This window comes from Myodes glareolus, chromosome 19, assembly GCF_982192425.1.
Source record: "Myodes glareolus chromosome 19, mMyoGla1.1, whole genome shotgun sequence".
NCBI classification, from domain to species: Eukaryota; Metazoa; Chordata; class Mammalia; order Rodentia; family Cricetidae; genus Myodes; species Myodes glareolus.
In genome coordinates this window covers 15,191,204-15,215,954 of record NC_142044.1, presented here as the reverse complement: position 1 = coordinate 15,215,954, position 24,751 = coordinate 15,191,204, and the positions used below count along the sequence as shown (strand labels likewise).

The following is a 24,751-nucleotide window of genomic DNA, read 5'->3' as shown; positions in this document are numbered from 1 at the left end:
TCTGTTGAGGCATCAGGGGCGTAGAAGGGACACGAATTTCCAACAATCTCACAGGATCCTAACCCTCATCTCCTGTGAACCTCAGCCCTACTTTCCACCCAACTGGTATCTCAACAAAGCAGACGAGAGCTTCCTGAGTGAAAAGACTCATTATTCTGTTTCCAATGATTAAATCCAGAACGTTTTTGTTTGAGTGTTATTTTTTTTAAAAAAACTGCAGTGAGCATTTCCTTTAACAGACTCCAGAATGGGCCAGATTGAACGTCAAAACCTTTTTCTGCTTATCAAGCATTTAACCACGACAAACAAAGGATCAGCTTTTATGTCCCTGGGCCAGCATACCTCAGTGACAGCAGAGACTTCAAATGGTAGGAAAGTCATCTTCCAGTTCCTCTAAAACAAAGCTCCCAAAGACAGAGCAGAATGTGTCGGTGCTTGATAGCTGCTCTGGGGAACCGGAGGGAGAGCGGGAATGACCAACCGGCAGAAGTGCTCGGCAATGGGCAATGACATCTAGTCATTCCTATGAAAGAGAATTTTTGTTACACAGTTTCATGGCTCAGAATCTCTCAAGTTAAAACCTCGTGGCACTTTCTCCTGTAGTTTTATGAAACTTGATGTATTATTATTCAAGAGAATTTTCTGCCATTAATCCTAGTCTGATCATACAATACAGTTCAGGGCTGGGGAAAGTCCATTTATGAACACAGAGGGAGTTTAAATCAATCATACTATTATAGTGATTTTCTGTAAAAACACATGTATCACCTTTCCTATTATGTGTTTCAGTCACAGAAATTACATAATACTGGAGTTTCACACGCTTGCAGCCTTAAATACTATTAAGGAGCATACAGTTTTCTTTTAATGTCATTTTTTTCTTAATTGTAGAATGAAGTACAGAAAACCCCTCAAAACTCGGCTCTATGCTATTATCTGGTTTTCTGTGTTTGTGTCAACATTGAGAAGCCACAATTGCAGCAGCGGTGGCCATAAGGGAAAGCCGCCTCCACTGACTGTGGGGGGGGCTTCCTCCATCTCAGGCGTGAGTGTGCTTAGTCCAGTGGCAAACCCCTCTGGCAAGTCAATTGGGTAGACATTCTTAGAGTCACTTTGTAGACCAGAAGAAACCGAGGTTTGCAAACTTGGAGTACTGTCTCCTAGTCAGTGGCCCACCCAGATTCATCTGTGCTACCCTGCCAGCTCCAATCACTTAATACCTGATGGATCCATGAGAAAGCTTTGCCTTTTCTCCCCATTTGTCTTGATTTGCTTAGAGGCAAAGAACCCGAACAGTACCGCCAAGAAACAGCATCTAGGTCATTCGTTGGCAGTTATGGGCTCTGGTTTACTGCTTCCTGCTACTCGCTCTTCAGCTTCTCCAAAGAGCCAGAGGGTTCTGGCACTCACTATTTCTTTCCGAGTCCCCAGGATGCTCTTGTAGCTAAGACTGAAACTAGTAGCTCCATGGTGACCAGGAAAAACAATGAGCCCGAGAGCCCATACCAGGCCTGGGAGCATTTGCGAACAGATTTTGAAAGGGAGAACTCAGTGTAGCTCCAGAGTTCCATCTGGGAACTGGCATCGGTGGTGTTGTTAGCAGCATGTCCAGCCTGCCTGCCTGTCTCTTGAAAACCCAAGAATTCTGCCGCACTTTGGACCTCAGAAACGTGTGAGCCACTTCGGTACCATTAGGGTGCCTATTTGATGGATGGAAAGTCCTAAGCTCACAAGAGAAATTAACACACAGCAGTTCCCACTTCAAGGTCAGTCAACTCTGGAACAGACTCAGAAGGGTATTTCTGCTTCGCAAATCTGCCCAGCAGAAGAAAGCATCGTCTGGCTTCAGGAATGTAGTGTTGGCTTAAGGCAGTTTTAATGCGTTGGCTGGAAGGATAAAGACATATGAATGCCTGTTTAGAATATTACATTAATTTAAATCCTTATCCAACGTTGCATAGTGATGCCTTGAAATAAAAATACTAATGCATTTTATTTTTATTGAGCAGTAAAATAAAAGTCTAAGGGCACATCAACACCAAATACCTACTACTTTGCCAAATCTCATGAGCTTTCTCTAAAAAAAAAAATGAATAATTAAATGACACTGGAGGTACAATAAAACAAAACCTGATGCCTTTGCTAGATATGGAACAATCACTCGGTTGGTAGGTAGAAAGAGAGAGAATGAGAAGGAAAGATTTCTAAGAATAAATAGGAATTTTGAAATATAAAGTGATCCAAAAAATCTACTGTTCTGGCAAAAATTTTATGAACAGTTTTTATATTTCAGTGCTGTTTCATTTACTTGCTAGGAATGAGTTCAGGCTTCGATGTCCAGATTTCCCCTGGGCTCTGGGGAGCATCCCAGTGCCTGGTGAGAGGTGAGAAGCAAGACTTGAAGCTGTGATACTCTGGGGGCTAGGAGAAGGGGATTAAGGGGCTGGGGAGGAGGAGAAGAATACATGCTGTCCTTCTTGGGTACTCCCTGTATTTAATAACAAACTGAGTGAAAATGAGAAACATTAATCATTTCTTTCCTTTTATCTGAGAATAATATGTTTATATTTGCATATATGATTCTTTAGACTCATTTGATGGAGTTTTGCTTTTCTTCCGTTAGGAGACTTAGTGTAATTAAAAGAGTGTGTCCTTTAAATATTTCTCTCACTCAATGCTGCATTCATAACACAATTTCAAGATGACACCTCTAATACTTGAATATTTGCCCATATATAATGTAATATAGAAACATTAAGAGATGACAAGCATTTTAAAATTACATTTACTTATTCTATTTATTAATGTATATTTCTGATGATAATGGGACTTTTGTTTGCCTGTTTTTGTTCATTTCCAGAGAAGATCTTGTCCTGTAGCTTATGCTAATATTGAATTTGAAGTCATTGTCCTGCCTCTGCCTCCCAAGTGCTGGGATTACAGGTGAGACTTGTGCCTAGCTATCAGTTTCTATTTGGCCACTCTCTCCAAACCTCTCACCAGCTTTTCCCTTTCATTGTCCAGGCAATGAGCCCATGGGAAAGATGTGATGGTTTATCGTGGTATTTTCTTGAACTTGCATGTGTTTGTTTGTTTGTTTTGGTTTTTTTTTGGTACCAAAATCATTTAAAGGTTTTGTTGTTGTTGCTGCTGTAGTTATTGTTTTATTTTTAATTTTTTTCAAACCACTCATTTACTCTGGGGGTCAATTTTAGAGCTCTTTCAAAACAATGATTCTTGAATTGTTACTATATGTTTTGCTCAAAAGTGGGGTGGAGCCGTAGCAACCTCCCTCTCATGCTGTGGGACACCCCCCCACCACGTCTGTCTGAACTGTAAAGATCCTTGCCTTACCTTGGAGGCCATCCACCAAAAATAGTTGAAAATGGTGACATCATTATATTGTTTGTAAAAGTAGCATCTACTCCATTAGGAGTGCTAAGTGCCGAGCAGTGAGAGAGGCCTTTTCAAATGTCTAATTGCATCTATAGGAAACAGTCTTACGGTCACTTTTTACAGAAACAGAAACCGGAACTTAAGTAAGACCTAGAATGCTCACACCATCACATAGTATTTAGTATCAAAGCAGGCACAAAATAGAATATTTTACTTCAAGAAGAGTTTGTTCGTTCTGAGCAAATGAGAATTTAATGGAGAATTTGCATTATTTTTCTGCCTAGAGTTCTTTTCTGGAAGACCCAGTCTTGGATGATGGCTGAGTCAGAGCTCCCAACCCTTCTAATCCTGTCCACTCTTTCTGTTGCTATGCCTTAATGCAACAGAGGTTAAACTTCAGCTTTCAGGACACCAACATGACGGCACCTTCGTGGCCTCATTTGCATTAGTTTGCATACGGGCAATACCTGCTAAATTTTCTGTTGAGAATAAGGGAGAATACAGACCACAAGGCCCCTAGATACACAGAGGCTGGAAGAAATGCCAGGAGTTCAAAGGGCACATTGGAAGATTGCTAGGATTTAAGTATGACTTAAGCCTAATTCCCACTTTCTCCCAAGGCCAGGTCTACAGAGTAAATATTTAGTAATTTTTGTATCTGTTAATATCTGTTTTATTTCTCTGTTGTTTGTCTCCACATAAAATGTTGCCCACCCTGTGCTTCTACGTTCACACTTCCTTTGACAACAGTCCATCAGCCCACTGGGGTTTTTGAGTATCTGGTTTCTTTGCTGTGCGTTAATCAGTTTCTCTTCATCTTGTTTTCCTCCCCTTGTCATCTGTCCACTAGAATGGTTCTGCTAATTTTAGCTTCAAATTAATTTACATTTCCCATAAACTGGTATTTGTCTTTTGCCTCTTATAAAATATTTACACTGGGCAGGCTGAATCATGAAAATGAAGCTAAAAATAACAGTATTTTTCATGTTGGGTTTTCAAAGAATACACGGATCATACTTTACTCTCGAAGTACTTTTTATCCCTTCAGTTAGCTTTTGCCCATGTGGCTCCAAGGTCTTTGCTTGTGGTTGGAAAAAGGAAAGAATTCTGTTTCCTTCGCATCCATCCATGATTTATTAACTCAACCGCTGGTGACTACAGTCCGGTGACCGGGAGCTGTAGGAGAGGGTATAGGGGAGAAAAGGCCAACTCTCTGCATTGTAGAGCTTCGTTAGAGGTAACACTCGATGAGCCTGTCAATGCAACAAAATTTCCTGAAAGCGGTAGGAGAAGTACTATGTGCTTACCTCCCGGGAGGGAGGTGTCCATGCTTTGTCTGGGAAGACAGTCGGAAGTGGCGCGAACGTGCTGAGGATTGCACTTTGCCAGGCTGTTGAGCTCTGTCAAACTCCTTTAGATCACAAAGCGCCAGGGTTATCTATGAAACCTTGGAAACTGGGAAACTGAGGGGTCCAAAGAGAGCCACAGAGCAGGACAGTGTCTTACGTTATTTGACTTTCACACTAGCGTTATTTGATTTTCACACCAGCTGGCCTTCGTGTCTTCCTCTATGGCTGCTGAGCTGTATACAGATAGAGCATTTACTTAACCTCGTTGTTTTTAGGGTTCATCTCCCACCCCTCACAAAAAATATGATGTAAAATTTCTCAAACAAAACAGGAAGGCTAAAGGAATTCACTATAGATGTGACATGCTGAACAGTTAATACACATTTACGATTAAGCCCTTTATTACTGCCATTGTTAGTATTGAAGAGATATTTCTAGAAGATTCTCTAACACAATCCAGGGCCTTTCACACTCAGGGAATGCATGCTTAGCAACTCCTTTTTGAGTCCTCTACGCCTTTCTTTCATGAAGAACAAAGCCACATTCCTGCTCAATTTATTCACATTTGACTTTTTGTTATTTGAAATTAATAATATTTATATCTATATATTTCATTAGACATTTCATTATACCTAATGGAATAATATTAGATGTAATATATTATTGAATATAGTATTAGACCTCTTTCAGTTTCCCGGTTTCAGGTGTTTTGTTCAAAATCCCCAAAGAAGACTTGCTGACAAAGGCTCTCCTTTGGACCTGGTTGGTATCCTTGTGTGGACGGGCTTCAAAGAAAAAGAGCCAGGACCACTCCTTGGATAAAGGTGGCTCTTTGGGACTTAAAGGAGTTTGATGGAGCTCAAAATCCATGTGAAGTGTTATCTTCAACATGCCCACTCCAGTTCATTCCAGTCTTCTTGGACAAGCATAGACATCCCCTTCCTGGATCTAAACACATAGAGCTTCTCCTATGGCGTCCAACGAACTCTGTTGAAATTATATATTTTATCAGACATCCATTATACCTAAGAGAATATAACCTAAAATCACCTTATCATCTTTATTTTCTCCTACCTGTTATCATCACTATTACTATTCCTTGTATTCATTATGAAGAAATTTGACGTTAATTAGAATCTTCATGTTTTTGTTAGACATACAAAATTATTAGCAGAATTTTAACTCCATAACCTTGGTGTTGCAAATGACAACACACTCTAAACATGAATAAACAAAAATCAGATAGAAATTAATACACACTTTCTACTACAGATTTAGGTAATTTAATTACTACATATAATATAGTGATTTGTAATATATAAAAATTGATGAACATACTATATGTAAGTTACATAAAAATGAACGTTGGAATTAACAGTTTCTGTATGTGCTACTATTCACAGAGAGAAGTATATTAAGCTTCTGGAGCTATTCAAGTATAACTGCTTTTTTTTTATAACTGCTTTTTTAAGAAGGGTAAGGTGCTGCATGCTGAAATTTCTAGGAAAAAAAACCTGACTTACATGCCAATACATACACGTACAGAAGACTCCAAAGTAAAGCCTCATGGCTCTCCTAAGAGTGTTCTATTGGAGTGAGTGGTCGTTATGGTCCTTAGGATTTTTCACTCAAAAAAAAAAAAAAGATAAAAAGCAAATAAACAAACAAACAAAAAACCAGCCTTCATTCACTTTATAGACACTTCCATCAAGAAACCAGATACTCCGCACACAAGAAATAGTCAAATTTCATACCTGGGTATAGTTTTAATCATGCATTTCCGAATCCATAATTCTGCTATGACATAATCCAATTTGGATTTGATCTTACTCTACCCACGATGTTTTTTTTTCTTTTCTTGTTCATTTGTAGGTCTAATTTTGACTTCAACTTAAACAACCGAATGCCCCCCAGCATGCACCAAAAACTGAAAAGCATGGTATTAATTTTTATCATTGCATAGTCTAAAAAAATAGAATATTTTTTTAAAAATCTGCCTGTAAACAAGAGAAAAATCAAGGACAACCGTTATAAGGGTGTGAGGACTTTTTCACTGGCAAAACACAGTGTAAGGGATTTTAAATGTGAAAGGACCTTGTTGATATTGGTGCTTTGAACCTCCATGGCCTCCTTGAGGGTCCACTGGATCTGGCAGTAAAATGCTATCATCAGGAGTTCCCCTGTTTCTGTTCTACTGAATCCTCATTTATTATGGTTTTCTGCATGCACAGACCATAGTAAGCTGTTTAATGATGGGCTGGGCAGGGAGGCAGGATAAGGCACAAAATCCAGCGACAAAGATGGATGGCTTGTATCTGAAGTTTTCTTTTTCCATTCATTTTTGGCTCTGTAAAAATATGGAGATCATGTAATAAAAATAGCCACCATTTGTCAAATGCTTACTCAAGCCCAGCATGAGATTAGGTTTGTAGGGTAGGTCTGTGGGAGGCACACTGGGGCTCATGAAGATGAAGAGAGGCTCCAGGCTTGCATGCGGAGTTGTCCTTCTGGGAGAGTTCCTTTGCAATAGTAGTGGAGATATTCCTCTCTCTCTCTCTCTCTCTCTCTCTCTCTCTCTCTCTCTCCCTCCCCCCTCTCTCTACTTTCTGCACTGAGGACTTAATCTACAGCTTTCTATATGCTAGGCAAGTTTGTTCCTACTTGAACTACATTGCTCGACATACTGTTTGTTTTAGGATATTGTCTTGCTAAATTTTCCAGGGAGGACTTGGGTTTTGTTCTTGTGATCTTTCTTCTTCTGCATCATCAATAGCAGGGATTAGTCATAAACTACTCACCTGAGCTTCCTTTTCACAGTTCTTTTTGCATTTTTATCACACTGTTTCCAGATTGTCAGGGATCTCATGCTTTTTCTTCCTTGGTCTAATGTGAGTGTTAGCTGGCTATCAGACTTCGGGTATGTACTGGAGAAAATACTGAGAATGCATTAATGGTTTTGATTCTTCTCTAAAAGGAGGAAGAGAACAGAAATCCATGTATGTGACATCACACTCTAGACCACATGGCCGCTTTTCTTTTTTACTCTACAGTTTACAAATTTCTTATTTTGATTTCAGTTAAGTGTAGGATACATTGTTTAAAAACACCAATTCATTCTCAATTGGTTTAACACTCAACAGGTGGTAGAGCCTAGAAATCATCAGAATTACTCAGTAAGTGAATAAAGCAGTTCCTCTGTGATATTTTGTGCCTTAGTTAGATTCAGATGGAAAAAAATTGGGAGATAATTCAATGAAAATGTCTCCCCTTAAGGGGAGTTACAATGATAGGTTGAAGATTAAATATTGAACTTGTTTTGCTTACTAATTTTGATTAAAAGTGACATTCTTGAGCTTTTCAAGGAGAAGAATTTTGCGACTCCTCCAAGTTCAAGGGCAAAGAGTTTCATCATAAAATGATGCTGTTAGTTGTGGGGGCAATTGCTACCCATAAGACAAACAACAAATATTTATTTGCTAATTGTAGGATAGCAACCTACCTTATTGACTGCATACTACTCCATTTTTTTCCAGCTCATATGGTGATTTCTCCTGTCAGTGAATGCATGCATCAATTTTAGGATTTATATCCAAATTCGTTTAGGTTCTTTTTCAAATAAATTTTTTTTTTTTTGGCAGATTGACATGTTACCAGAAGACCAGCAACAACAAAACCTTATCACTTCAAAGAAGCTAGATCTTCAGTGTCCCAGAGAGCATGGGAGCATGCATAAGATTCTGTTGGGTGCTGCACCTTCCAGGAGCGTGTTAGCATTAGGTCCTCCAACGCCAGCCTGGTCTGCATGATCCCTAGGTTCCAGGGGAGCTGTCCAAGTCTGTTGAAACCCGTCGTTTTACAACGCATTTCTTTCTCTATTTTCGTTGTATTTGCCAAAATGAACAAAACTGATTTTTGTCAGCTGTCAAGTGCAGCAAGATGTCAGAAGGGGGAGGGGGCAGGGGGGCAGTTTTTTCCATACATTCAATTCTTGTAACAAAAACAAACGATTAGACCATTGGGTGTCTGCTCCAGGAGAGGTTTAGGTTTCCAAAATTACATCGCACGCTCAGAACGAAGCAGATTGGAAGCAGTGCTTGGGTCAACAGGAAGGCTGGCAGTTTTGCTTGGTTCAGATGGAGCCAATAAGCTTTTGGCACCTTGGGAACAGCAGCCTGAAAATCCAAAGTCCTTAAGTGTGGCCTTCCTCTTAGGTGGTACTGAGTGATTCTAACAGGCTTCCTTGGCATTTCCTGCTGCGTGGTGAGATGGGCTCCTGTTAAATTCCCAGGTTGTGTTTGAAGGTGCGCAGCACGGATACAAGCCTTGAGGACCGACCGCCACACCTATGACTCCTTCTGCTAATGCATCAGCCCAGACCTGCTCAGTGATTCAGACTATTTATTTAGTCACAGGACTGGGTTTCCTTTAAGTTGGAAGGAAAAAAAAAAAGCAAAAACAAAAAAACCTACCACTTAGGCAAAATACGGCAGATCACAGAGTGGTTTATAACCTTCTTAGCCTGTAAATTCAAACCAATATTTTTTTTTATCAGAATTAGATCAGCCTGCCAGCTCAACTTTCCCTTAGCAAATGTTATTTCTATGACACCCTAAGTGTTTTTATTTCCACTGAAATTGACTCAGACTGTATAAAGCTCCAGTACATCTGCACACTTTTGAATAGAAAGAGCATTTTCGGCTCTTTTGAGGGGACCATTATTTCACGGGTGTTTTAATTGCACCATATACCAACGTAACATCACACTCAACAGGGGTCTTCTTCCTTCACCATTTACAAAACACTGCAGGAACCAAATGGAATAGACCCGGGAAAAGATGACCCCGGAAGCAAAGGCCGTCTAGTCCGCTGCTGTTTCACTGGCGCCTGAGAGGCCGACTAGTCATAGATGTTTCCAATAAAGCACGTGGGTTTTACATGGGAGAAAGGTGGCCCTGGACACACAAGCTTGTGTTATGTCAATGATGCAGCCTCAAGTTGGTGTGCATTCAAGTGAACATTGTTGGCAGTGAGAAGTGAGTCTTCCATCTACTCCTTTTTTGTTGTTTAATTTTTAAAATATGGATGAAGGCAGGGTCCAAGTAACTTTCCTAGCCACTGCAAGAAAGAGCTCTCTATTTCAGAATCTTCTGGAAGGCCTCTCGGAAACATAGATCCTTAACGCTCAGCAGGTTCCAATGTTCCTCCTAAACTCTTTTCAGCATGGTTGCCTTTCTTAAACATAAAAGTCGAGAGAAGAAGACCCTGCCACCCCTTCACCGGTCATGCTCTTTTCTGCTCCGGCTTGCTTTTCTGTCTGTACACACTATAGAGCTAAGCGAGTAGAGAATTATCAAAATATTTTCAATTTTCTTGTTAAAATGACTCTCCCCAAGAGCTCCGAATGCTTGATTTCTATAACCGTTCCGCCACCGCGATCCTTTAGCCCCCTTCCTCCCCGCTCCCCCAGCTCACGACTAACATGTTCATACTGGGTCCTGAAATTTCACGTTGGTTTTTTTTTTTTTTTCCTCACTGGGTCATTGATGGTAGTTTATTCTGTGTCTAGAAAAGGGATACATTTGACAGATAACTAATATCAATTACATATTCTGATCATGCCTTCTGCTCAGCTGTAATCACAGATATTTAATCATACGATAAGTTTTCCGGGGCATCTCCACCGCTAATTAAAGTACATCCGAGTGGAGGAAAACATCATCAGTTTTCCGGCTAAATTCAGCGTCTTGCCTCGCCGTCTACCCTAGCCTGGGCGTCTTATTCACTTTTCCAGTATTTAATGAGTCAACTAAACACGAAACCCAGTCATCCTGACTTGATTTCTCCACGCAATTTGTCATCCAATTAGTTGAACTTCGCCCTCCAGTTTGTTTTGCATCCATCCTATTGCTGCTGTTGCGTTACAGATTCATCGCCTCACTTTTAAACACAGTCACTTCCTTCAAAGTTTCCTTCATCTTTCCCCTGTTATTTTCCTTGAAATCTGTTCCAAGAGAAGTCTCTAAAAATATCATTTGGTCCAGTCATTTTTTTTTTCAAGACATGGTTTCTCTGTAGCTTTGAAACCTGTCCTGGAACTAGCTCTTGAAAACCAGGCTGGCCTTGAACACACAGAGATCTGTCTGCCTCTGCCTCCTGATTGCTGGGATTAAAGGCATGCACCATGACCTCCTGGCAGTCCAGTCATTTAAACTTATTTTTCAATAGAAAACCAACTTAGTATTCCTGGAATAGAGAATATTTGTAGTTGGATACTTTATGTAAGGCATTTTGTTTCCTTTACTGCCTCCATTATTTTACTTTACTTTTAATTTTCAAAAGTTTGTTGCATTTTTAAGCATAGTTTTCTCTGAGTTGTGTGAATTGGAGTTCATCGAATTTCTCGAATGAGTAAATTCTTACATTCTATCAAGTTTGTGGATGTTTTTCAGTCTTTGCTACTTCAGAAAAATGATTTTGTTTTGTTTTATTTTTTTTTTCAAGACAAGGTTTCTCTGTAGCTTTGGAACCCATCCTAGAACTAATTCTTGTAGACCAGGCTGGCCTCAAACTCACAGAGATCTGCCTGCCTCTGTCTCCCGAGTGCTAGGATTAAAGGCATGCCCCAACACCGCCTGGCCAGAAAAACGATTTCTTTTCCTTGTTTTTCTTCTCATTTTGGGACTGCAAAACATTGTATTGTCAGTAATCATTTTGATGGAGGTCTCTTAAAGATTTGAATCTTTTTGTTCTTTTCAATGCCTTTACTTTTCAGGTTTTGACCTCTTTCCTCTTCCTTCTCCTCTGGTTCAACTCCAGGTTGAAACTAGCACCCCCTGCATGACTAGGTAAAGGCTATTTCTAAATTTTCGTCTAGATACCGTTCAGCGCTGTGATTGCTTTATTTTATTCTATTTTGTCTTCAGGGAGTTGTTGGAAGCATATTTCTTCCATAATGTATGTGTAATTAGAAGTAAGGTCTAGTTGTAGTAAGTTTTTTCATTGGTGGCGAAAGTACCCTTTATTATCCAGTTTTGTGGAACTAAACGCCATTCCTTGTGCATAGTTACTTCCCGATGAATATCTCCAGTTACTATCTTTCCCTTGTGCTCTGGTATTTATATTTAATATCTGATATTTCTAATTGCAATGTTGACTAATCACCCAGTATAAACTTAAAACTGAACCCAGAATACCCTTTCCATCTTTCAATCCTCAGATCTCACTCTTTCAATATCTTTAGAATCATCCTGAACTTAGTTCTCTCTCTCTTCTCCCTCTCTTCTTCCTCTCTTCTCTCTCTCTCTCTCTCTCTCTCTCTCTCTCTCTTTCTCTCTCTCTCCCTTCTCTCTTTGAGACAAGGCTTCTCTGTAGTTTGGTGCCTGTCCTGGAACTAGCTCTTGTAGACCAGGCTGGCCTTGAACTCACAGAGGTCTGCCTGCCTCTGCCTCCCCGAGTGCTGGGATTAAAGGCGTGCATCACCACCACCTGTCCTGAACTTAGTTCTCTTAATGCCACATGTGAATCATTATCAAATCCCATTTGCTTAACTCTCAAAAGTTTTTGAATATTTTTGTTACATACATCCTCTATACTTCCATCTTGCTTAAAGTATTTTCATATCTATCATGGATTATGATAATTATAGTTTGGTGAATCTCTTGCTCATAAATATTATATTAATGATCCACCATCCTCAGATACCTGTGACATTTACAAAATATGTAATGGCTAGGGCTTATATTATAATATGTTAACCAATAAATGACCACAAAAGTGAACATCATATTTAATTAATTCAATTTATGGACACAATCAGCAAATTAAAAGTCATAGGTTTTTCTAAAATGAGTGGCATTCTATTCTAGAGCCTAATATAGTGATGTATTGGAAATAAAACATGCAATGTATTTGCAATACTAGAATTGGGATACAATCATAAATGGAGGCAGAATTGTAATTGGATTCTTGCTATCAAATCTATTTTAGCTCTGGACAACATTTGAGAAACCCCACAATGGCATTCTTATATTGTGTGTGTTTTTAACAGTGCTGGACTTATTTTCTTTAATGGAAATTATTGTTTTTCTTTTTGTGTCTTAGTTATCCTAAGAAACATAATTTTATAACATATTAGAAATTATTATTCTCAATTAGATATTCATTCAGTCACTCAAAATGTATTTTGAATATAATACCATTTATAAGCTCGGACTTTAAGAATCAGGAATGAAGGGCTGGAGAGATCGCTCAGTGGTTAGGAGCTTGTGTTGCTCTTGCACAGAATGAGAGTGTGAGTCAAGGCGTTCATGTCAGGGGTCTCACAACTGCCTGTACCTTCGGCCCTAGGAGACACAGCACTTTCTCTAATAGCCGTGGGCATTGCACTGATGTGAACACATCCACACTCATGCACATGTGTGTGATTACGAGTAAAATTTACGTTTCAAACCTCACAAATGAAGTTGGAAGCTAATTATGTACTCTCATAAGAACAATGCCTCAAACATTTTAGTAAAGCCACCATTTTCCTCCTTGGTTTTGGTAGGGGGTGAGAGTAATGCATTTAACATGAAAAATAATTTAGGTGCAAACAAAAGGTCAGATCAGGATTAGTCACTGTGAAACACTACACACACTACACACACACACACACACATGTGCACACACACAGTGGGGGTGATTGTGCACAAGGAGCATCGTTTGATTTTAATTTCAAAGGACAAGAGGAAAATTAAGTTAAATGGCTAATGGAATTTTCTAAATAAACGCAAGGGTTACGCATATTTCTCTTCAACCGATACGAGTTGAGTTGTGTGCCGTTTAAGAAGAGAATAAAATGAAAATTTTAAGGGTGTAAAGAAGTCAAAGGAAGGGTGTAAGAAACTGGTAATACTGAAGAAAATTTTGTAGGCGAAGATTCTAAAAAGGAGGCATTGAACTCAGAAGGAAATGCTGAAGAGACCAAGAAGCAAGAAATAGATCTAAGGAAAGTAGACCACGAGAGGAGGCACGGTTAGCCGTTTCATGGCACCCAGTCGTGAGAACGTCTTCCTTCAATCCTTCTCTTCCCCACTGATATGCTCCTTCCACTTTGTTCTTTCCAGGTTTAGAATTTACAACCTCCGAGCAGAGTTAGGGCAAGTCATTGGGTTGCCCATCTGTTTTTTGCCAGCAACTTTCACGATCCAAATTAGGTGTAATTGTGGACCCGCTTGGAAGCTTGGACAGCACAGTGAGGATAGTTTAGGGCTTTTGTTGTACTATATTATCCATCATAAAGAGTATATTGTCACTGAGTCAACAAAGACTTCTTTGAAGATGGTGGGGGAATTTGGGCTCCCCTCACTCTCTCATTACTAGGAGGGGGCACAGGCAATAAAGCGCCTCCCATCAATTAGCACATCGCTTCTCTTGGGACTGATCATCTCTTGCTTCCTTACCACTTAGTTCTTACACGCTTAATTTCCCGAAAAACTCATAAGAGCAGCTACCGCTACCAAAGTGCTGGGTTTATAAAGCCGTCCTCCCTAAAGCTCTATGGTTGCTTACATGTATTTGAATACTGATGTTTGTATGTGTAAATGAGATCAAGCCAGTAAGTATCTGTAGCATTCAAGAGCAGGGGCAAACAATTAAAACATATTATGACTATTTTAACTGAACTTTCCGGTTTAATTTAAAATTAAAAATTATGAAATTGTGGATTGGGATCAAAGACCAGCTACTAATTTGGGGTTTTTCTTTTGCATTGTAGGATGGTGTATTCTTCTATTAAAAATTTGGAAATTGTTTGAAACTTTATGTAGACAGGGTCTATATTATGAAAATTGAATAGAATTCAGATGGATACTCTAAGGTAAAATTATGACTGCTACAATATTCTTGATTGATTTAAGGTCAAGTGTTTAGCCAATGAATGCCGTACCAAAATACACTTAAGGGAACTTTTATAACACATATAGAAATACCCAGTAACTTTGAGGTCTACTATTTGTCCATTAGAGAATTAAGTTTCTATGTATGCAGATACATATAGCATTTGAACTTGCTTTTGAAAAGCTAGTTTTGAGGAATATACATCAGAGATGACTTTATAAAGTTGTTTGAATTTTAAAATCTATATTACAAAAATGTAGTTTCCAAATTATTTTTATGAAACAAGTTGGTGAGATGCTAATACTTGTTTTGTAGTGGTAATGTAGAGAGAATATAAATTTACTCAATTACATGCCATAAACAGAATCACAAGACTTGTGATGTATTTTATCTGGAAGGGATTAATGGGGAGGGATTATAAAGGGTGGTCTGCTAGGTTCTGGTATGAATATATAGGTGAATAGTAGCCCCATTTAAAGAAACAAGAGCTACCAAGGTATTAATTTAATACTTTCGAGTATTGAAACTAAAGGAAATATCTGGAGATTAATTTGAATAGACAAGTTTTAGCCAAGTGTTTGTCAACTGTATGTCATATGGCTGCATCAAGCATTTTATATCGATCATCTTCCCATTATGTCAACAACCTTATATGTCTGATGATATTCCATTTCTAAATTAGGACATCAAGCTTGGGAAAGAAAATATCAAGCCTGAAACTGGTAAATAATTCATTAGGATTCAAAGTTACATTGAGTTGACATCACAATTCCTGCTATTTTTGAATAAGCTATAATAAATACTGCTGTACTTAAACACAACACCCTACTTTTTCAAATTCGCATGTAATTATCATGCAAATAGATGAAATTTCTATAACATAGTTTATGCAGCAGGATAGAAGTGTATTTCAAGACAAAGAAGTGTTTCCATGATGGCTCGGGACAAAGAGGAAACACGAGCAACTCTATCAGTGCTCAAACAAAATTTTCCTGATGCCAATTATAGATACTGTTTTATAACTGAGAAAATAGAGCCCATAGTCCCAGTGCTGTCTTCACTGGCTGTACTAGCACTCATGATTTTTGCTTTAAGATTATTTACTAAAAATTAATTTTATCATTAGTTGATACAATATGCAATTTAATAGTGAAGTGGTTTGAGTGAAATCTGAATAAAACCTCAGAAAAAAAATAGCTTCAGGTTTCACTGGAACAGAGTCATGAAGCCAGATTGACAAATCTTTGGCCAATAGATCTGACATTCAGCTCCTTGCTAAAACTAATAAACAAATTTGCTGAAACCAATAAAGCAACCCTCACTCTTGCTCTGATGCAATGGTAGTCTCGGTGGTAATCCGGAAAATGCCTGCTGCCTCTAAAAGTTGTGGGCCATGAGGTTCTGGACAATTAATTACTCGTCCTGAGCATGTACTAAGTGCTTTGCAAGTACTTGCAGTACTTGTGTGTATGTGCATGTATGTATGTGTGTGCGTGCGTGTGTGTATGTATGTGTGAGAGTACAGTGAGAGCCTGTATGATTATAATTAGTAACAAACATCATGTTCATCATGGCAGCAAGAGTAATGGTGATATTTACTTTAATAGAAATGCGGAATATGGATTTGTAAGTAAGCTGAGTGTTTGTGCAAGGGCATGTGTGTTCTTGTGCATGTGGAGACACAAAGTTAGTGTCTCCTCTGATACTTTTCACCTTATTTAATGAGGTTTCATTTTGCAGTTGAATCCAGAGCTCATTTATTATGAGTCTGGGAAGTCAATCTAGGCTCCTGAGGCTATTCCTGAGGATCTCTTGTCTCTGCCTCCCAAGTGTTACAATTAGCTGGCATGCTGGTTTGGCTTTTACATAGGTTTTTGAGGGCTCTAAATTCTGGACTTCCACATTTGCCAGGCACATACATTAGCCACTGAGCCATTTTACAAGCCCATGAATCAACTTTTTACCCTTTATTGACTCTGCCCACTAGATCCTCCAGGAAATGATGCTAGCCACTCGTTCTTCACAGGACTTTTGTAAAGATAATGCTATTCAGTTGATAACTAGATGATTGAAATTGTGCTTAACACTGACAGAGGCCTCTGTTGGCCCTTACCGTGACGTTGGAAGTAGTGATCAAGTCATCAGCCATTTGTCATGTGCTACGCAAAGCATTTTATACTCATAATCTTTCAATTATGTCAAAATCCTGTGAGCTTGATGTTATTCCTTTCATAAAGCCAGACATCAGCAAGAATGTCAACGATAATAAATCTTAACAGAAAACAGTGAGACCTAGAAAATCCCTGATAATGAGAGTTAATGTCTTTAAGAAATAGCCTAGCATCCATTACCTCTTAAACATACCTCATCCATATTAGCGAAGCCACTTGGATTTCCATGACTAACTAATCTTGTGTTCAGATTTCTCAGTTTCCACATTTGCTTTTAGTTAGGTTCAATTAAATTATGCAAAGGAATACATGAGAAGGTGGTTTTAATCACATAATAGACAAAATAAACATATAGTATCACAAAGTCAATGGTAACTGCGAGTTAACACTCTGTCCCCTTATCTAGTCATTTACCTACCTACCTACTCATCACGGCTTTCTAATTTTTTCTAGTATAGTCACTTGTACTTGAAATACTGCTATAAAATAAGTAGGCAATTATTACTACCATTATATTGGTTAAAATATGTGGTATAAAGGATTAATAAGGTATTCAGGTTTATGGTTTTTTGGATACAGGATGATATTATTTGTCTATCCAGAACTCTAGTGTGTATGTGTGTTTGTGTGTGTGAGAGACAGAAAGATAAAGAGAGACAGAGAGACCAAGATAGAGAGAGAAAGAGAGAAAGAGATGGTCCATGCTGTGGTTTATTTTCTATCTGCTCTGGGTCTGCTATTATAATGTGCTCATTTCCTTGTCTACTACTTGTCTAATTCTTCTATTCATTTACTAACTCTGTCTATTTAATGGGCATACATTCAAGCCACAAAGTATGCTCTAATAGTCACAGATATGGAAAAATTTATCAAAGACAAAAGTTAGGTGACTTGAGTATAATTCTTGGCCCAAGTCCCCTCAGTACCCCTAGCCTCAGCATCATGGACCAGAAGGATCCTCCATATCATCACATCTCCTTGAAGCAGTTCCTCTGTGAGGTCATTAGTTTGCTTTTATCCCTGTTTTGTTTACGGCCAATTCCTTGCTACCTTGCACAATAGCGCCTGTCTTGAGTCAACTGATTTTTCACAGTAGAGGATTAAAGCAATGAAATAACAACAGATTGGGGAAGAGGAGGTAAACCAGGAAGGAGACTAATATTGAGTCATTGGGTGGAAATGTAACCCTCTAAGTTAAGACATTTTTTTTTAAAAAAATTTTTGACAGAAGTTCTACTCACTTATCAGAACATAATCTGTGCTGTTTTGTAGTTTTGCCCTGACTCACTCAGGTTTTCTCAAGTAATATGAATTTTATGTTAGGAATAGAAATGGTTCGATAGGGACAACCACCTCCGCCCAAGGCTGTCAACCTCTTAAACCCTAAAGAGTGTGAATATGTGACATCGTATCACAAGGGCCACAGGTTGAGCCTTCTGTTCAGTAGAATTGAGTAGAATGTCCTCGAGGCAGTGAAAGTGCTCTGAAGTGTGTGCAGGGACCTCTGCTATCACATGGTGAGTGAGAGAGAGAAAGCTAGGACTCAGTGTAGGAAACTGGAATGTGCCGCATGGACTGGGTTCAAAAGGAAGAGATCGTGGGGAGTGGGTGAAACAAACTCCTTCTGAGAGAGGGTGGAAAGGGGTGCAGTTCCACCAATTCCTTGTTTTCGGTTTACTGGGACCCATTTTTAGTTCTGTTTACAGAAATGTAAAATAATGAGTATATGATCTTTGAAGTCTGTGTTTGCTGTAAAAGGAAATGAATGCATGCAAGAGTAAGACTGTGGGCATTCCATCCATCAGTCCAAGAGTATAGATAGCCAAGCACCATGCCATTGCTCAGCTACCCAGGAAGATCAGTCTCTCTTGAGCTTTTATGCCGTAGGATTTCTTCTACCACTCTTCTGGGTTTCATTTCACCTACATAGCTTTTGCTGTAGGAGCATCCTGTTAGTACACACTCTCCTTGGCCACTACTGGAAGCTGCCTTTCACTAGCTTTGCTTTCCTTCCTTCCTTTCCCCCCGGTGCCCGCATGCTTTTCTGGGGGGTGAATTCTAATTTTCACTTTTCTTTGCCTACAATTCTTAAGCATTCTAATTACAATATAGGAAAGAATTTTAATGATTTTATTAAGCCATATTGGCCACAGAAGACAGAGCCCTGATGCCAGCTAAACTGAGAAGATGCCACCAGACTGTATACTGTCTATTCTTGGATGGTCACTAATGGCTGGTGCAATCATCTTGGCAGATCGAGAAGGGCTGTGGGTTATTCAACATGGTCACTAAGAAAGCTTACCCAACACACACACACACACACACACACACACACGGAGAGAGAGAGAGAGAGAGAGAGAGAGAGAGAGAGAGAGAGAGAGAGAGGAAAGGAGAGAGAAAGAACACATTTGACACACAGTGGAAAACAAACCTGTTTCTGCCATAATGTTGAAATACTATTTCCAGAAAGAAAATGCCATGGAGTCAACTCTTGGCTTAGACCTTTAGATGTGAGACTGGAGACTTAAGGTAAGTTGTTTAACTACTGTTTCTTCATTTTCAGACGGAGGGAGTAGCTTGAGTATCTGCTTCCTAATTGCTGTAGAGATTAAATGAAATAATCCAATTAGAACGCTGACCATATAAAAAGCACTCAACAAATGACAGATGCTATTGTTGTTATGTTTATGGCACCAGAGTTCTTCCAATGATTAAGTGAGTGTATGTGTTTGTACTGCTACATACGAGAAGGCTTTGTCTTCTGAGGAAAGCTGTAATTGTTGTAGATGGATGATGTCTTACATTGTTTCTTGAGTCACTAAAATATAAAAACACTCACCATTTATTACATGGATGACACCCAATTTCTTCACTCACTTACTAAATACTTCTTGAGTATCTATTATGTGCTTTAAATTATTGCTAAATTAAGAATTTAAAAGACTACGATGGTATTATATCCAGCCTTAAGGGTGTACTCTGTCTTCAGAGTGATAAGAAGAAGAGGGAAGGGAAGGGGGAGATACGTAAGAGAGAGGCCCTATCAGTCCAGAGCATAATATCTTAAACTCAGAGAAGACAAAAAGCAATCTATAAGAATTTGGTGGCCTTGTTCAAGGCACTCTTTTATAGATAAGTGATGGGAATTATGTGTACAAATACATTTGTCTTTTGACCATAGTGACTGAGACGTTGGATTAGTTTAGAAATGGACACATTCCTCCTGCGAGGATCGCTGAATCCCAATGCACAGCACATTGCTATACCCTCTCACCGGAGAAAGTTTGTGTCCCATGGTTAGCTTGCTGTTGCTGGAACTCTGAGCACCAGCCCAGCTTCCAGTGCTTTGAAACCTAGAATCACACGCGTTAGAAGAGGATCCTGTTAGAAGAAGTGCATTACTTGGGCCTTAGCACAGAAAACCGTGCCTAACACCGCATGCTTTTCCTTTGTCTAGTCTTATACAACATCTCACTGTTTCTTGTACAACATCTCACTGTTTCCAGAGTCCAGCTACCACAGCCCCCAAAGAGTCAGTAACTATCTTGGTTTATGGTTAATTGTGCAGGTGATGGCTTCATACATTGTTTTGAAATGTATTTCTCAAAATCAGCATGCCAGCTTTGATGAAATTTCTGAGGAATTATTTGCTTACTTGAGTTGTCTGAATGATAATCAAAACCTCGCACTTACTTGTAGATCAGTTTGAGACATCATGGAACACACTTGTTATAGGACTTAATCTAAACCCAATCCTGCTTATCATTTTACGGAGTCCATTATCACTGTGTTGGCAACAGTATAAAGGATGATTTTGTCTGTGTTAGCATCACTTAAGATATTGTGAACTCCTTGACATCAGAATCGGTCTCTCTCATTTACATGTACATATATGTAAACATAGATATTTCACATTTGATTGTCCCTTGTCCTAATGGTACCTAGCTCCTAGCAGTAGACTCAAAACAAATTCTTATTGACTTGCGTATGCGAACCACTCATTCATTCAACGACTATCTGCGGTGTCCTCCTAAACCTTGTGCTAGTCTATGTTCTAAGGATGCAGTGGTAAGAAATACTCAGTTATAACGGCATGGAATTCAAGGCTAGGAGTTCACTTTAAATGAAACCTTTGAATTGCGCCACTTGGGGCCTAGAAGATGGCTGAGTAAGAGCTCTTACCATATGACCCCGATGACCTGAGCTCCATCCCCAGGGCCCACATTGCAGAAGGAGGGAGAGAATTTACTCCTGCAAGCTGTTCTTTGACCATCACACACGTGCTGTGGCACATGGGAGATTACACATATGCAAACACACGTACAATAGTAATAATAAATCATGGTTTTACTAGATTTGTGACATTTTAATAGCTCTTGGTCATCACTTGCTCGGAGAGCAAAACAAGCCACAGATTCAGAAATTTTCTGTCCCTGTAATGTTTTCAGTCAAGTCATGTCACTAATAGCTGTCTCAAAGGTGGCTTCCAGTTCTTGAAAGGTTAGTCACCCACTCTGGAGCTCAGTGTCTGCTATTTTTAGTGGCTTTCTGCCAAAAGCAGCTTAGTCTAATTGGGAAGGGATGCGCCCTTAGTTTGATAAGTGAATAACACTCATGAATGATAATAGGAGCTATGTGTGAACATGAAGCAAAACTTGACTCCTAATACCATGCGTTGCATAAGAGCCTCTCAAAGGCTGCCTATGTGACTGATTGTCCCCCCCCCCCCCCGACTGGCTTCCATCTATCACTGGAATTTAAGGAAAGAACTGCTTTTTTTCATCCTGGCGAATTCTCCCAAAACAAAGCCCAACTAATTATTCAAAAATTCCCAAACACACGTTAGGATAGTGTCGTGGAGTGAAAACACTCCCATTTGGACATCCCAGAGGAGCTGCCATGGATGAATGTTTAAAACAGATGCTTCAGTGAGCAACATATTTAATTAAATCCAAACCTGTTGTTATTATTCCAGAAAATATTATTATTAGCACAAGTTCCAAATGGAATTCACAGCAACTTCTGGTTGGAGTTTGGGGAGAGCGATTTTAATTTCTAGAGGAATTGAAAATAGAAATCGGCCGTTATCAGACTAATATTGGTGTTCATCGTAAGGGCCCTTCTAGTTACAACCTAAGTGCGGAGTGGCCGCTGCAGTAGGACGGCTGAGCCAAACAGCTGGCTGGCGAGGCCACATACATCATGAGAAAACGCTGCAGAGTTCGCATGAAGTAGCCATCTTCACTTCCACGCGAAGGAAAACTGAAAAGGAAAGAAAGAAGGCTTCCAACTTTGGAAGATGGGTCTCTAAGACTGACATATGTGTCGCCAATTATATAATTACTTTCTTATGTGGCTCTAATAAAATTATTTGGAGCCTTAAAGTGTCTAGCAGTGAATTATTTAATTTAATACGTGGTTATAACAAAAATAATTAGTATTTACTTTAAACTCTAAATTGTCAACAAAAAACCTCAAGCAATTATTTTCGCCGTACGGCATAATGGAATAAATGTGTAATTAGTGACAGATGGAACTTTTAAAATTTAAGACACAGAAAAAGTCATATCACCTGTTTTGATTACTTTTTTTTTATAACAAGAGTGAAATTAGAGTATTTGAAAAGGAAGCACAAAGAGAATGAAAAGAATTCACTCTAGTCAAGTTAACGTGTTAGTCCTTTGGCATGCTTCCCAAACTCCCAGAAACCTTTCTCTGAAATGTCTGGTTTCAAAGCTTGTGATGGGCCAGAGCTGTGTTGTGCCAGGCAGGTCCCCTCTCCTTCCTTCGAGGCTAAGCTCTTTGCAGTCTGGTGGTCACCATTTTGTCTGGGCCCAAGTTTCAATGGCAGGATGGAATCTAACTTAACAGAACGGTGACACAGTTTCCTTATGCTGAGCCTTTTTCTTGATGCATTTGAAGATCTTTACCTTCCTGTGATCTAGAAACTATACCTCACACCGCGGCTACAATAATTGACATGATTTTGTCCTGCAATTGCACAAGATGAGCACAGGCTGCTGTGCCTCGGTTGGCTGCTGTGCTAGGTGGCTACAGTTTTCACGACACTCTCAAGTTCCCATGCATTAGCATCTTCTCATTGGAAGCCCAGTGGTAAATCTCATGGAGTTATAGAGATCTTGGCGTCTTGGTAACTCATGTTAACAAGAACAGTATGAGAAATCCAAGGCATTTGATTCTACCATTCTTTTTAAACTTTGAACATGTGTGTGTCAAGGGTTATGTACATGCAGTATGTGCTCATGGGTATGCAGGCTGCTTGGCCACATGAAGGCTAGTGATGATATAAAATGTGTTCTTCTGCTCTCACCTTTATTTCCTGTAGATGGGGTCTTTAATTGAACTAGAAGCTGTTTTGGTGAGGCTCACTGACCCAAGCTGCTCCCAGAAACCACATGACTTTCCTTTCAACACTGGGTTTCACGGCGCATACGATCACTCACAGCTTCTTAAATGGCATTGGAGTCAAACGGAGGTCCAGAAGCTTCCATATAATTTCGGTTAGAATCTCAGCCATCTCCCATTTCCAACTTGAAGCAGATGAAAATATTCCATGATTAAGAAGTGACATTTCTTTCCCAGCTGGGTCTGAAATCATGCAGGGGAACTATACAGAAAGCAGAGGGAAGAAACCACAGAACAGTTCATTCTGGTTTTAAGAAACACCGTATAAAAGGTTACCCATGCTGCTAAGTCAGTGGTTTGTAACCTTCTTAATGTTGTGACGCTTTAATACAGTTCCTCATGTTGTGGTGACCCCCAACTGTGAAATTATTTTTGATGCTACTTCATAACTGTAGCTTTGCTACTATTATGAGTGGTATATACATATTTTTTGGAGATAGAGGTTTGTTGAAGGGGTTGCAAGCCACACACAGGTTGAGGACCTCTGAGCTAACTGGCTTTGGTAACCGTTCTACCATTGGCAGCAGGTACTCTAAGTTACTGTCTCCTACGAGGATGGGAATCTTCCTGCATGGAATGGCAGGTTGGGTTTCTTCTCTGCTGGCAACTAAATCCACAGTCTCAGGAGGAGTGATGTCTTGGTAATCCATTCTGTCTTAAGAAATCTACATCACTGGTGATGTCAGGTTCCCTCACTGAAGAGCAGAACATAAGAGATAGAGCGAAGGCAAGGGGTAAGAGGAACTTCTCAGTGGGAAGCTAAGTGTGTAGCCATGACTTACTTTTCCCATTACGGTGACTAAAACACCCGACACACAGCTTCAAGAGGAAGCTTTGACTCTGTGTAGTTTGAGGCTATAGTCCTTTGTGGTAGCGAAAGCATGGTGGCATCTGCTTGAGGTGGTGGGTCACATTGCACCTACAGCCAGGAAGCAGAGGAACACAGAAGTGGCACTCAGCTTACTCTTTCTTTTTTAAAACCTGTCCTGGGCATGGAAGCTCACGGAAGGACATGGCCCACGCTTCACCCTACCTTGAAAAGCCCTCTTAGCAGGTTTAGAGGCTCATCTCCTGGCAATTTTCATTACGTCAAGTTGACAGTTGAGGTTAACTGTCACGCTGAGTCATAGGCGGGCAGGCTTTCCATCAGAGTTCTCCAACTTTTAAAACATTCTTTAAAGAGGCATGTGGCTTTCTTATTGATGTTTCCCCTATTAGGAGTCAAGAGTCAGGAACGTGCCAATGTGATTGTATCTTCATTACTGTAGGCTGCTGATTTCAGCCCAGGACAGATGATTTGCATATGTGGTCTGCTAACATTCCAAACCTTCTCTGAAACTTCAAACTTTCCCATAAAGGCAGAGACCTTCCACCTGGTAGGAGAGAACCATGGAATGTGTGTCTCTGAAGTCAGATGAGGATTCAGAAGGGACAGACTCTTGTAAAGTCGTGGTTTAGCAGGGATAAATGAATCACCCTTTCGCTCTTGGCAGTAAGGGCGAGAGTCGGTGAGAGCTTACCGGAAGGGGTGGG

At 39.7% G+C, this 24,751-nt stretch overlaps 1 long non-coding RNA gene across 1 annotated transcript; it reads right to left on the bottom strand.

The window, feature by feature from the left end:
* Nucleotides 1-231: 231 nt before the first annotated feature.
* LOC125415224 (uncharacterized) lies at nucleotides 232-24,539 on the bottom strand. The gene is made up of 5 exons (XR_014998190.2): nucleotides 24,252-24,539; nucleotides 24,001-24,137; nucleotides 23,124-23,420; nucleotides 19,224-19,391; nucleotides 232-523 (listed from the first exon to the last, which is right to left on the bottom strand). It is a non-coding gene; the product is annotated as an uncharacterized LOC125415224 (long non-coding RNA).
* Nucleotides 24,540-24,751: the final 212 nt, after the last annotated feature.